The sequence below is a fragment of the Amblyomma maculatum genome, chromosome 4 (assembly GCF_055883805.1).
Source record: "Amblyomma maculatum isolate TAMU_Amacu chromosome 4, ASM5588380v1, whole genome shotgun sequence".
NCBI classification, from domain to species: domain Eukaryota; kingdom Metazoa; phylum Arthropoda; class Arachnida; order Ixodida; family Ixodidae; genus Amblyomma; species Amblyomma maculatum.
Window position 1 is genome coordinate 181166676 of NC_139347.1, and position 13639 is coordinate 181180314.

General features: G+C 44.1%; 1 long non-coding RNA gene across 1 annotated transcript; it reads left to right on the top strand.

Moving 5' to 3' along the window:
• Positions 1-2051: 2051 nt before the first annotated feature.
• LOC146193768 (uncharacterized) lies at positions 2052-12121 on the top strand. Its single transcript, XR_014706478.1, has 5 exons — positions 2052-2279; positions 3305-3364; positions 3584-3662; positions 4601-4827; positions 11389-12121. It is a non-coding gene; the product is annotated as an uncharacterized LOC146193768 (long non-coding RNA).
• The last annotated feature ends 1518 nt before the right edge of the window (positions 12122-13639 follow it).

Here is a 13639-nt window from a genome sequence, read left to right on the forward strand (position 1 = left end):
TTTTTCCTTCAAGGCTTGTGCTACAGCTCCGTGTTCGGTGAAAATTGCGTCCACAGTAGCAGAGCATGACCGAAGAGCCGGCGCCACTAAATTTGCCAGCGCTGTGAAATTCCACGTGTTAAAATGGATCCAGTGCACAATATAGTGCGCATAGGCATTCAGAACATTACTTGCAATTCGTGAGAGCAGGCAGCATGCTCCGATGGTCAAGAAGTTATTATTTTTAGACCGGCAGCAGAAACATTTTATTGTAAATGGCGCCATGACATAAAGTGCAGAAATATTTCCGGAGTGCCTGTGGCGCGGCGTAGCCGAGCGTCTAGCGCCGAACGTTACGGGGCATACAGTGGTGAGTTTGATTCTTACATACTAATGTTTTTTTTTTCTACAAATCGATTTTTTCTACCTTTTGTAATGTATTTCTGGTGCTTCGTTATTTTTAGTTTTTACTTTTTACCCAAGGCCCTTTTCGCCGTGCGACGAGCGCAATATATCGACGCTCTCCTTGGTATGAGCGGCAAGTATGCGCCTTTTATTTACGATGCCTGCAAATAGCACGCTGAAGGTCTTGTTGACGCAGTATGTGGGTCATATGTGCCACAATTTAGTGAACAATTGAATGATAATGCGTTTTTCCTTCGGTACTTAGCATATGTATGCTTTTCGCGGCGTACGTAGCTGCAGTCGAGCGCTCCGGTCAGGGTTAACGGGAGCTCGCAGTCGAAACGGCGACGGCGGCGATACACACTAAACAACTTCTCACCCTTAAGGGTGGAAAAAAGGGTGCGCCGCGTATTTGCACCCAATAGCGCACCCTTGAAACACCCTATTTGGCAGTATCTCACCTTTAAAGGTGCGAAAAAGGGTGCGCTACAAAATCGCACCTTATTTCGGCCGATGCTCCCTATGTTAATGGTGCAGAACGGGCCTTTACCTAAAGGGTGCAAACGGCGGTGCTGAAAGGGTGCGGCAACAAATGCGTGCTGCAATTAATTACATGTATTTGTATTCACCCTGTATTGATACTGTCAGCCTTACGGCTGACAGTATCAATAAAAATAATAAAATAAAAAATAATAATATATTCTAATGGTGTACACGTCACAAAGCGCCGTTCTTAATATGTATCACGAAAAAATAAAGTGGAATTGAGCGACGGTAACCACAGAAAATATTGAACGTTTGTATAGATATTTAATCAGTTAGGAAAGTTGATTAGTTCAATTTTTTTTTATGCATTGCAGTTAGCATGCACATATCATTCACATGACCTTTGCATCAGCAAAATACAATCAGTACTGGTTTGTATAGTGCATGAAAAATTGTACTGATTATAAAAAGAAAGAGAGAGTTATCTGCGTCTTCTAATCTTTGTCGGCACATCTACCAGGCAGCTTTGTTCAGCACCGTATTACCTGCACGCATAGCGAGACACTGCTGCGCACAATACCTAGACAACGGACTTCCTACTCGGGTTCCAATTCTGCTGCTTCATTTACTGTGGTGCCGAATATATATTTCAGACAGTTGCCTCTTTTTCAAAACTACTGATTTTCTACAACAAAATTTTATGTGCACTTTGTTCGGCTTCGCTAATCCATCACCGGAAAAAGATAATCGTATTAATGATGTCATCTGAACTGGCACGTGCACTTTTCAAACCAAAGCAAGCAGCAGGTCGTTATTTCACATTGCCCCCAACTGGCAATTTCCTGGGTATTGCACTGATTTCTGCTGCCGTTATTATGCCTTTATGCCAAAATACGGCACTAGAAATAACACTAAAAAACAGAACACACTCAAGTTTCATTTTTTGTAACGAAACTGAAACAGAAACGAACTATGCTTTTACCATTTCACCACCAGGCGGCCGCCGGTAGTTACCCAGGCTACCTTCCTCTCGCCAACATGGCCGCTTGCACGCTGCTGGTGTGACCACGTTTCGACGACCGTTAATCTGCAGCATCGATTGCGAACCATCGTGAAATGTGCTGCGTTTCGCGTGCATAATTGCTGCAGAAGTGTGTACGCCTGTGAAGTGCCGATAGGTGATGTTTCGGGCAAACGGGCATTTGTCGTGCCGGTTAGTTTTCAGTGTTCGTGCTCTTTGTTTTGCTCAAGCGTATTTGTTGGTTCACCGTGTCACGCTTGAGAGGTTCGAAGGAAGAAGGCGTGGAAGTGTTTTTCTGCGTGACCAACTGAACTCACACTTGTTGGTTCGGCATCGGTGGTGCGAAGGCGAACAGCTTTGTGCATGTCTCATGCATTCGTCTGTAAAGGTAAGCATATTCAATCACATTCCGAGGCGGGCAGTGCGGGAACAGTAACAATGGCCTACCGCATTGCTTCACTGTTTGTCGTTTGTTTTGGAACGTGACAGAACGGGCGGGAACGGAACGCGCTTGATTTCAGCTGACTGCAAAAATGTTATCGCTCATGAAGTTGGATGTCGCGGCGGTTATGTTCGCAGATTTGCCGCAAGAAAATGGGACTCCTTCCTTACAAAAAAAATAAATATAAAAAAATATAAGCGTACTGGGCTTCCTTGCTTTACGCGCAGGAGGTTCACGAAACGAAATTTTCTTGGAAGTTAGGTGATGAGCACTGATTTGTCAAAGTCTCTCGGCCTCGAAACTCGTTTCTATTCGTGCTAGTTCACGTTATGGGGCAAAGTAAAGGAAACACAGTATGTTTGTACATTAAATGTTTAGCTGACTTTCGAGATAACGCTAGCACTTTGCGGACGTAGGAACTCAAACCACTTTCCCATCCGTTATCGCGGCTTTTCCTCTCCGCTGATCATCCCTAGGTAGCATGTTAGATAGAGGTGAAATGGAGAAGCGCATGGGGGGTATGGTGCCTTGGGAGTGCGCGTAGCGAATTTACTGAGGCCTAAAAATATTCTTTAGCCATCCTGTATGATCATATCCCATTTGCCTCTGCGGGACGTTAAATTTACAAAGCACCATTCTGAGTAGCTACTATGCCCAACCAATGTTATTTTTCCCATCAGGATTTACATATTTAATTTCTGTGGGGGGGGGGGGGGTGCAGGGACCTCTGTCAGGCTTTCACATAGCCTTTAGTCCCTGCCTCCTCTCGCTTGTACGAGGAATCAATAAACCAATTCCAAAATCGCATCATAAGCTGTTTTTATCGTGAGGGTCTTGTATCCACTTGCCTGGAGTGTAAAGTCTTGCTTTTGGGTCGTGATGCTTTTCTTATGGTTTTTACACTTGCTTCCTACAGTCCTTTATATTTTGTGTTGTCGGTAGTGGGCATTACAATGAATGGATATTTGCAGGTGATGCTTCTGCATTCAAGTAGAAGCTAACAGCTTGGATTCTAGGCCAGAAAGCGTGCAGTAAGTTGCTGTTACAGTGTTGCTATGTTTTTTGTTCTGACCAAATGTTCACTTTCTTTGCTCTTTTCCTTAAATCTACTATTTGGAGCAGTTCTATTTGCCTGTTACAAGAGCCATAATGTAGGCCAGCTAGTTTCTTTATTTCCAGTTTCTGCGTTTGGTTTTGAATCAGCATTTTCTTTGTGTTTTGTTTTCGTACTGTACTTGCTTTGGGCACAGGCCGATCGATCACAGTCATGGCTTCAAATTGGCCTCCTCCTGGAGCTGTTCTTGCACGACACAAGCTATGGATTTCGTAGTAAGTAAAACATCGCTTTATGAGTCTTGCGAGCAAATTGAGATTAAGATTGACAAACCGCTCTAGAAGCAGAAAAAAAAAGGAATGCATATTCTCTAGATTTTTTCATTTTTGTTTAGTCCGTAAATTTTGAAAACTTAACCTCCTTGGTTTTATGGCTCGCATTCTGTTTTCTTTCTTTCGTGTGATAGTATGCCTTGCAATAAAGAACGATTTTTTATAAAAATAAGTACGCACCGTATTGTTAAAGGAAGTATACCAAGCCCCATTGATAAGTGGCATTTGCTAGATTTTCTTTAGATCCCATTCATACTGTTCGATATTAACATCTCCATTTTTTTTTGTACCGAAAGTAAGGTTTCATATTCACAGTTGAATTTTATGCTGTCATTATTGTTTTTTGAACTTAATGGATGACATCTCATCAATTGGTTTCCTTCCACAGTTTCTGCCAAGATATTTAAAAACAACTTTCTTAAACACCAAATAATAGGCTTGAATAGGCTTTTTTTTTTTTTTTTCATTCCTTCTGTGGTCCAGTATACAAAGATCTGCATGTGTTAGAACTCTGGCAATGCCTGTGTTGTACTGGCACTCATGTAGCTTCAAAGCGCCTGCTAAAAGTTAGCAGCATTTGTGGCAAATAATATTTCTGATTTTTTTTTTTCTGGGACTCACAAAGCTATCGCTTGTAATATTTCAGCAAAGGGAGGAATATTCTGCAGAATGGGGCATCAACATTTGCATATGTGCTCCAGTTTCTCTCTGCACGCTGTGGAGTATAGTTTTGTGACTGGTTATATAACTGAATATGTAACTTACTTTTACATGTTTCAGAATACTTTTTCGCCAAATCTGATTGCATTTTAGGGCATGCCAATGCTATTATTACTGCTGATCAGTCTTTTGTAATACAGGCTTGTCTACTTTACCTGCAGCTACTTTGGAACCCTCTTCTATGTCACCACTCATCACTGACAAGGACAAGGTGGCTCAAGCTGCAGTGCATTCTGTGGATCCAGCTTCAGACCATTTCTTGCCTGTCGACTGTCCTGCTGCACACCCTCTGAGCTCTGTCATATTTATGCAAGCCATCACCCGCCTGCAACTGCTTGGGATGTGCAACTAGAGAGAATGGAGTCATGCAGTCACGTTTTCAACTCAGGTTAGTTACGAGACTGGTAAACAATTCTTAATTTTGATGTATCACCTTCTTTACCATTGACATTTGTTGCTGATTAGCGTAATTCATACACCTACATGGCCTATCAGGAGACGTGGAACTAAACCATACACCACACATAGCAGCCTGCCTGCATTCCGTGCAATTTATCTGAAAAGTTTTATTGTAGTTGGAACTTACAGAATACAAAATCTTCACTTAACTCACTCTTATTTCCTGCTCTATTGAAGATACATTTGGCTGTTGGCCATTTTGTGCTGGCGCACTAAAAAAGGCTGGGCAAATTGAATACCTGTGGAAAACAGGTGGAAAATGCCATTTTTGCCCTTTCAGAAAGTTGCAACTTTGGAGACCTGCTGCTAGCGTACAGAAATTTTGTCATCCATCCCTTTTTACCCACTGAATCTATGCAGCCTTTACCTCTATGAAAATGATTAAAAACCTGCTTTTCTGTTGCACTTGAGTTAATAAAAGATCGCAACAATTACTCCAGAAACAGCGTGCTACAAAAAAGTCCATTTTCAAACCTAAATACGGGCATGATGTGCTATGTCGTTAGCGTTAAAATCGTTTTCTGTTTATTATTCAGATTTTTTGCTTATTTGCTTAATTTCACGCAAAATTGGGAGCACCTTGAAAAAAAAATATCATATAGAAACAAGTTAAACAGTCCTGGAGTTCTCCCATGAAAGTTTAAGCAATAGCGAATTTAATCCACTTCAAGCAATCATCAACACTGGCAACAAGCAGAAAGAGACTTTATAAGCATTGAGAAGGCTTTGGATATTGCATAAGATAAAATGTAACTAAATTCAGCAAATAATAAATGGAACTTTTGACTCCTACTTCTTAAGAACAAGCCATAAGCACATCTACAGAGACAATATGCATTCAGTTTTATATTTATTTTTATATCTTTAGCTTACATAGCAGAACACATTTTTGTACTTGATATTTTTAAAGTACTTAGGATTGTTTTTATGTCAGTTTAAAGAAAAATAAGATGCTGTAGTTTTTTTAAATTCAAGTCACAGTTGTCTGTTTTTTGGTAATTTAAAATATTTGCCGAATGCAAGATGATATGGAGAAAGAACAAACAAGTCTAGAACTTCCAATTTTTTGAGAAATAGTGAACTAGGCCAGGGTAATGTGCAGAAAGAGTTTTAGTGGCAACACTGCAGTATCCTGCAGTATCTAAACTCTAAGACTACTGCCACTCTTCAAAGTTACCTCTCTTTTTCTTTTTTATTACTACTCAACTAGAGGAACTTAAAAGAAGATAAAATAATGATTCTCCTTTGTATTTGCTGTATCTGTACACATTGTTTCCAGGAATACTAAGAAAGGGTTGAGGGTGAGCCTCAGTCCAGTAGCCAGCATTTAAAAAAAAGTACTTGTCCTCATCTTGGCAGTGTGGTCATCGGTTGTGGAGCTTGCATATGCTTTTGTTTCACAAAAAGAAAGCAGGGGACGGAAGGTGAATAGAGCTAAGGGTTAAGAGAATGTTATTGTTTAAATAGCTTCCTCTGAGCTGGGCTACAGCAGCAGTAGCAGGGTACTTTTGAAAAACGTTCTGGAGGTGTCAAATTATATACCAGCGTTAGATGTTCAGGAGTGTAGTGATAAAAAAAGAATTATATGTCGCATGTGACTAGTGAAAAATTATCAAATGTTATCAAGGAGCAAAAATATAAAAAGACAGAACGTTGGGTAAACACGTGGAGTCATGCATTAGAAAAAGTGTTCATTACCTACTGGCTAGAATGCTCCTGCTATAAACAAAAATTAGAGACAGGGCAATGAATGAGCATAACATTAAATAGTCATCGGGCAGGCACAAGCAAAACATTCCTGATTGCAGTCTTCAGCCGTTAAGTGAAATTAGTCATAATTTTGATTAAATTAGGGTATTTATCTCAAGTCAGCTTTAATTCTACAAAAAGCAACTATAGGGAGCCATTTTTAATCCATGAATTTAGAGCAGTGCAAAATAAATATCTCAAAAGGAACATTTTAATCCCTTAAATACAATCCCCCCGCACCATAAGTAGTTTGCAAGGCAGTCACATGCACCATGAATTGGGCAATTTATTTATAGCAAGTGTATCTCCACTAGCATAGGCTCAACATGTTTAGTAAACATTTCCTCTTTATCACTGGTGACATTGGTTACCCCTTGAATCCTTTTCGTCTGGTAATGCCTTTTTTTGGCAGGTATAGTTTACTCAAAGCCCGCACCTGACTAATATCGGGCTTTGAGTAAACTATACCTGCCAAAAAAAGGCATCACAAACGCGAATGCAAGCCCAAGTGCAGGCTCTGTGGGGGACAGCATCCAACGGGCGAGAGGGAATGCAAGAACAAGTACAAGATGCCGTATGTGCTCAAAAAACGGCAATGGGAACGCAAGATGGAAGCCAAGCAGCAACAACTGGATCCGAAAAGCTTTCCGCCGCTTCGAGAGCCGTCTGCCGAGAGACCCCGCGGAGATTCGAGGCAGCGCGACAGCAGCCGCAAGAGGGACAACAACAAGGGAGGCAGGAGCGCCAGCCGCCACAGACCGTCGCAATCGGGGGAAAGAGTCGCTGGGCCGAAACAGTCAAGGCAAACATGGCAGAGAAGAGACAACCACCGGCCCAAAACGCCACGAAGAACTTCCAAGAAGAGAACGGGGTGGTAATAAAAGCCCTAAGAGACGAGAACGAGAAGCTAAAGCAGAGAATCGCCGAACAGGACGCAACCATCAAGGAAATCAACGCGAAGCTAACGACATTAATTGCGATGCAGCAAAAGCAGCAGCTGCTGCCGAAGCCCGCACAAGAGAGGAAACAAGAAGAGATAACCGAGGACGAACCAGAGGTCGAGGTGGACCCGAGAGCCACGAAAGCGGCGGGACCGGCTCCCAAGAGGAGAGCCATAGAGGGCGCCAGGGAACGAAAGACAATGGAGAGAATCGAAAAACAGGACGACAGACTCGACCGTCTCGAGGCGATCAGCAAGGTAACCAACGAAAGCCTTACTGCGCTCACGCAAACGGTTCAGCAGATGACAACGAACATACAGAGCACGATCCAGAACATGATGGCGCAAACGCAAGCACAGCTGCAGACGCAGATACAGGCACAAATACAAGGTATGGAAGCACAGATCACCGCCAAACTGCAGCAATCATGGACGGGACAGCACGTGCAGCAACATCCACACCACCAGTGAGAGACCTCGTTTGCTCTCCGGCCAAGTCAGAACTGCTGGTGATTCCCCCGAAAGGATCGGGCAGGAAAAGAAAGAATATGGAAGTCAAGTACGAGCGTCCCAAGATCACGGTCAAGACGGCAGGAGGACAAGTAATACCGGAGGTCGAGAAGATTCGAGTACTCGGGCTGCTCATCCAGCGAAACCGAGCCAACGGTGAAACGGTCAACAAGCTCGCGGGCAAAGCGGCTGCGGCAATGAGACTCATCAAGAGGGTGTCCAACAGAAAAGCGGGGATGAAGGAGGAGAGCCTGACTAGGCTCGTTCAATCCTTCGCAGTTAGCCACATAACGTACGTGGCCGCCTTCCACAACTGGAGGCCGAGTGAACGTAACAAGATAGACGCCACCATACGCAAGGCATATAAGGCGGCACTCGGTCTCCTCGGGAGCACGAGCACCGAAAAATTCATGGCGCTGGGAGTCCACAACACGCTGGACGAAATAGCCGAAGCACAGAGAACGGCGCAACTCGAGCGTCTCTCTGAAACGAGAACCGGAAGACAGATACTGCGGGACCTTGGCCTCGAACCGAGGGAAGGCAAGCAGCAGAAAGACGTACCTATACCAGATAGCATCAACAGAAAGCTCAGGGTCTTCCCGATCCCGAAGAACGTGAACCCCGAGCACAACAGGGAGCGGAGGTTGGCGAGGGCCAGGGCTCTCGTAGACCTCCACGCCAGAGAAGAAGGCGCCGCCTACGTGGACGCGGCGGAGTATCGAGGGAACACCGACGCATACGCGGCGGTGGTTGTCGGGGCATCGACGGGTGCAACGAAGACCGCGGTGAGCGTCCGGACTCGAGAAGCGCACCGGGCGGAGGAGGTGGCCATCGCCTTGGCCGTTTCCGACCCCGGATGCACTACAGTGTTGTGTGACTCTAGAACGGCAGTGAAGAACTACGCCAAGGGTAGGGTATGTAGTGAGGCCGCGCGCATACTGCGCAAGGCCGAAGACATCGAACGCAAAAGTCCTGTGGTGATCAAGTGGTTTCCGGCCCACATGGGCAGTGACGTGTCGGAACGCGGAAACGTGAACCACAACGAGACGGCCAACTCGGCCGCGCGAGGACTAACCAACCGCGCGGCTGCAAGCACGGCCGACTCGGAGTCTTGGTCGCGGCGCAGTGCCAAGGACAAGATGACCACCTTCAACGAAATAGTGAAATGGTACAGACTGAACAGACAGACTATGCCGCCACCTCACCCGGGGCTTACCCGGAAGGAGGCAGTGTTATACAGACAGTTACAGACAGGGTCCCTGCTTACCCCGGTGCTAGCTAAGCACATGTGTCCGAGTGTGCACGCGAGCGACATGTGTAGACTATGCGCGAAGGAGAGAGCCACCGCGGCTCACATCCTTTGGGACTGTAGAGTAAATCCGCGCGAAGCCAGCGAGAAGACGACGATCCCGCCGCAGCTAGAGGCTGCAACGAGGAGCTGTGATCAAGAGACACAACTCAAGGCCGTCCAGCAGGTCTCGGCAGCTCTAGAGAGGCAGCGACCGAGCGAAACCGAGGAGAGGGGGGGCAGCACCCCCAAGAAGGGGGCGGCGGCCCTCTCGAACCCGCGGAAGTAGCGAGGGACGTAACAAGACCTCAAGGAGCACAACGCACGAGACTGACGTAGTGGCCGCGTCGCGGTAAAAGCTTGTCCTCCCTGCGTGGAGGGAGCCTAACCGATTCTGCAGGCATTTTAAATAAAAGTTGTTCTCTCTCTCTCTCTAGTTTACTCAAATTTATTTTTTCAGTTGCCCTTTCTCCACAGCATTTCATTTATGTTTTGCATGGCATTCTTAGCCTATGCTAGTACTTAACCAATTCCAAATAGCTCTTAACAACTATTTAACTGCATCTGTATTGCCTGTTCCTTTCAAAACAACATGCGCCAGCATTGAACCTGCTTTAGATGCTGACTTATCTACCCCATACTGTAGTTTTGCCTGCTACTGCCATCTTTTTATTTTGTTTTTCTGGTGCTAGACCACCCAGACCCAAATCATAGAAGTTATTACCCAGGCAAACATAATTTCGCTTCTTGCTCTGCCTCTCTTTCCCTCCCCTTCCTCCCTTTCTCAGTTTTCTTCTTGGGAAGTAAAAGGTTCTTCCCTGCCAGTGATGCTCATGGTGTCCAGATAGACAAGTGCCTTTTCAAACTTTTGACTTGGCTTGTAAACTGAAGCTTTTCTGCTACCCTTCAATTCTCTTTCATGCTATGTAGCTACCTTGCTCTTGTTCTACCCTGGATCATCTTACAACAAGTAGTATGTATATGTGCAGGTAATGGCCACAGTTCTATGGGCCTCTACTGCCCAAAAGGGAGTCTATAATCTGCAAGACTAACAGTAGTCCTGTTAATCTACATGCCAAGTAAAACCATAAATAAAAGGTGATCTAAAGGCCTAAAAACATATTATTGGATAGCTGCTGAACGTCTTTTTGATTCCGTACCTTACTGTCTTCAGGATTTGTTAAAAGCTTTACCATATAGCATGTCAAATTGTATTGTGCAGAAGAAAATAATTCCTTTAGAGCTATGATGGTAAAGAACAACAGAAGCATCAAAGAGCCCTAGAACTGTAAGCAAGAGCGGGTGGCACACTGTATCTGCAGGTAGAGTGGTTTCCCAATCATACAACATGAAAAAAAAAAAACAACTGAAATGCCGCTTTCAACAAAAGGCTAAGTTTTAAAATGTGCAGTCTTCACCCACATACTTATTGTCAGCATTCCACCTGCACCCATGCAACTTTTTTTCTGTTTCATAATGCATTTTTATTGACATCTCTAAATAACTTGCAGATTACAGTTGGCAAGGAAATTGTGTCATGTTACTTTTCATCAGTGTTTAATTTAAATTACAAACATATTGACGTGAGTAAGTTTGGAATAATTACAAAAATCCGAAAGCTGCCAGTTTAGACATTGTAGGTAAGCAACTTTTGTGTGCATAAATATCAAAGAAGCCATTTGTATTGTTATTGTTAGCGTTCTTTGTATTATAGTGAGATAATTTGTAGCATTTAAGTAGCTGCCAAAAAAAGTGAGTTTGAAGGAATACTTTAACAAATCTTGAAGATGGGTTAGATGGTGCATGGCAACTTGACGAAAGGCAAAAGCGCACAGGAAGACACACACCCGAGCGAAGACAACACAGGACACGCGGACACACAGGACAGTGTGTGTTCTGTGTCGTCTTCACTCGAGTGTCTCTTCCGGGGCACTTTTACCTTTCGTTGAAGGAATACCTCTTCAGCAATCGGCACCCAATGCAATATTTTATTGCCACTGCAGGACTCGTGTTCCAGCTACTCCTGTCAGCATATACTCTGGGGAAAATATTGAAGATGTCGACCTGCTGTGCATCAAGGTGGACCGTGAAAAGCTGTTCTCTGCGACGAGTGGGCTGGAGTGACTGGCAGCTGTTTTGTCCGCCAACATCCAGTATGACTGCAAGCTATTTTACACATGTTCTAGAGCGCCTCTTCTTTATTACGCATTTATTGTACCTAGAGTGGTGGCTACGAAGTTCTTGAACAGTCACCTAAAGTATCTTAATTTTCATGTGCAGGGAGTTGCATGTTCTGCTGTCTTGTCATAAATATACTTGCCTTTTTTGTATATCTACACATTTCTTAGCCATTCCTGTAGGAGAAGGTGCCATTCACTAAATGATTGATGCAATATTTTTACTCTGTCATGTCATAACATTTTGATATGCACTGTAATAAATTGTAGACATTCCTCCAGCCTAAGTAATTTTGAGTTGTCCAACCCTATAAACCAGCCAGATAACTTGCTGATAGTGTGAATAAACTTTGCTACCAAAACTGTAGGTGTCACTTGTATATGATTGTAAAGCTGCCTCTGAGTAACTTTGCTGCACACACTTTTTCCCATTACTGTTTCAGGAATCGCCATGCCCTATTTTTGGTATGTTTTTGTTCAGCATGGTTGTCTGAACAGTTGCCAAGCATCTCCATGACATGCACAGATAGACCTTCAAATTGAGCTGTATACACGTCATTGTGCCTCATTGAAATTACATATACCTAAACATGGAAAGTATTTGTTAGATGCTTATAGGATGCTCTTCATAGACTCGCCCTGAAGCAGAAGCCTGGGATTGTGTGGCAAGAAATGCATACACAAATATTGAATTCTGTGGCCACATATTTTTAGTTGCATTGTTTTTGCTCTCAACTCATTGATAGAACCACAGGAACTCCTCGTCAATGCTGACTAGCAACCGAGCAGACTTCTCTGCAATTCTTTAACCAGTGCAGGGAAAAGTGAAAATGACACTTCGGACAGATCACGGGTGCATGAAAACTGATATTCAAAGCTTTAATGCATCCTGACCTGTCCGAAATGTCATTTTCACTTTCTCCTGCACTGGATAAAGCATTGCAGAGATGTGTGTTCGGTTGCCAGTCAGCATAGACGAGCAGTTTTTGTGTTTTTACAAATAAGTTTAGGGCGAAAACAATGCAAACTAAGAATATGGGCCAACAGAATTCTATATTTGTGTACACATTTCCGGCCACGCATCAACCCAGGCTTCTACTTCAGATTGAATCTATGTGGAGCACCCTTTTAGCACCCATTTGGTTAGGGTGCGAAGGAAAAACTGCACCCTTAGACAAGGGTGCAACCATCGCACCCTATAAAATTTTAAGCTGGGCACCCTTCTTTAAGGGTGCGGTATCTGTACCCTATTCTTTGCACCCTATTGGTTGCACCCTTTAGGCAAGAAAGGGTGAGCGTCTGGGGACAAGCCAGTTTCCACCCTTAAGGGTGAGAAATTGTTTAGTGTGTATGTTGGCGCAGAAATGTGAACGAAGGAGCGTGTCGGCGGCAGAGGATTTCGCTCGCTCGCGCCTCCGAATGCTCAAATGGGAACGAGCCAGGCGCATCTGCTGCTCCAACCTCGTAATTCAGGCGCTGCAGGTCCAAACAAACTATCCGAGTGCGCAGGAAATGCCTGAGCCGAAACATAACCAAAACTGAAGTGGGCGCCTGTGGCGCCTGCAAGTATATTTTTGTATTTGCCTTGCAACGTTTACGTTGTCTTTTCGCCGTCATTTACGTATGATAAAAGCGTGTTATTATATTCGAGACAAAACCTACGACCGCATTCAAACGGGCAACGTAATTCGCATTTGTCAGCCTCCGTGATCCCTAGCGCGTCACGTGATTTGTAGTTGCGAGCTTCGGCTGTGGCGTCGATACCTGTATTTCTGTTCTGCCTCTTTACTACCTTATAACAGCTCTGTTTTCAGTAAGAGTGGATTTTTTGAAATCAGGAATTGATGTTCTACCGATGCAAGCCCACTTCAGTTATGTCCCTTTAAGACCAAAGGCACATGTCTGTGTGATGCGCCTGAAATAATTGAGCATCGTTTCATTATTGCAAATACGCAATTCTCTTGTGGGACGTGCTACAAACAACTCTAAAGAAAGACTTTGTTCTAAATTCGTAAAGTGTGTGGTATTTTGCTGTTACGCAATCTGATTACGAGCCATATCACATGTTTTTCCTTAT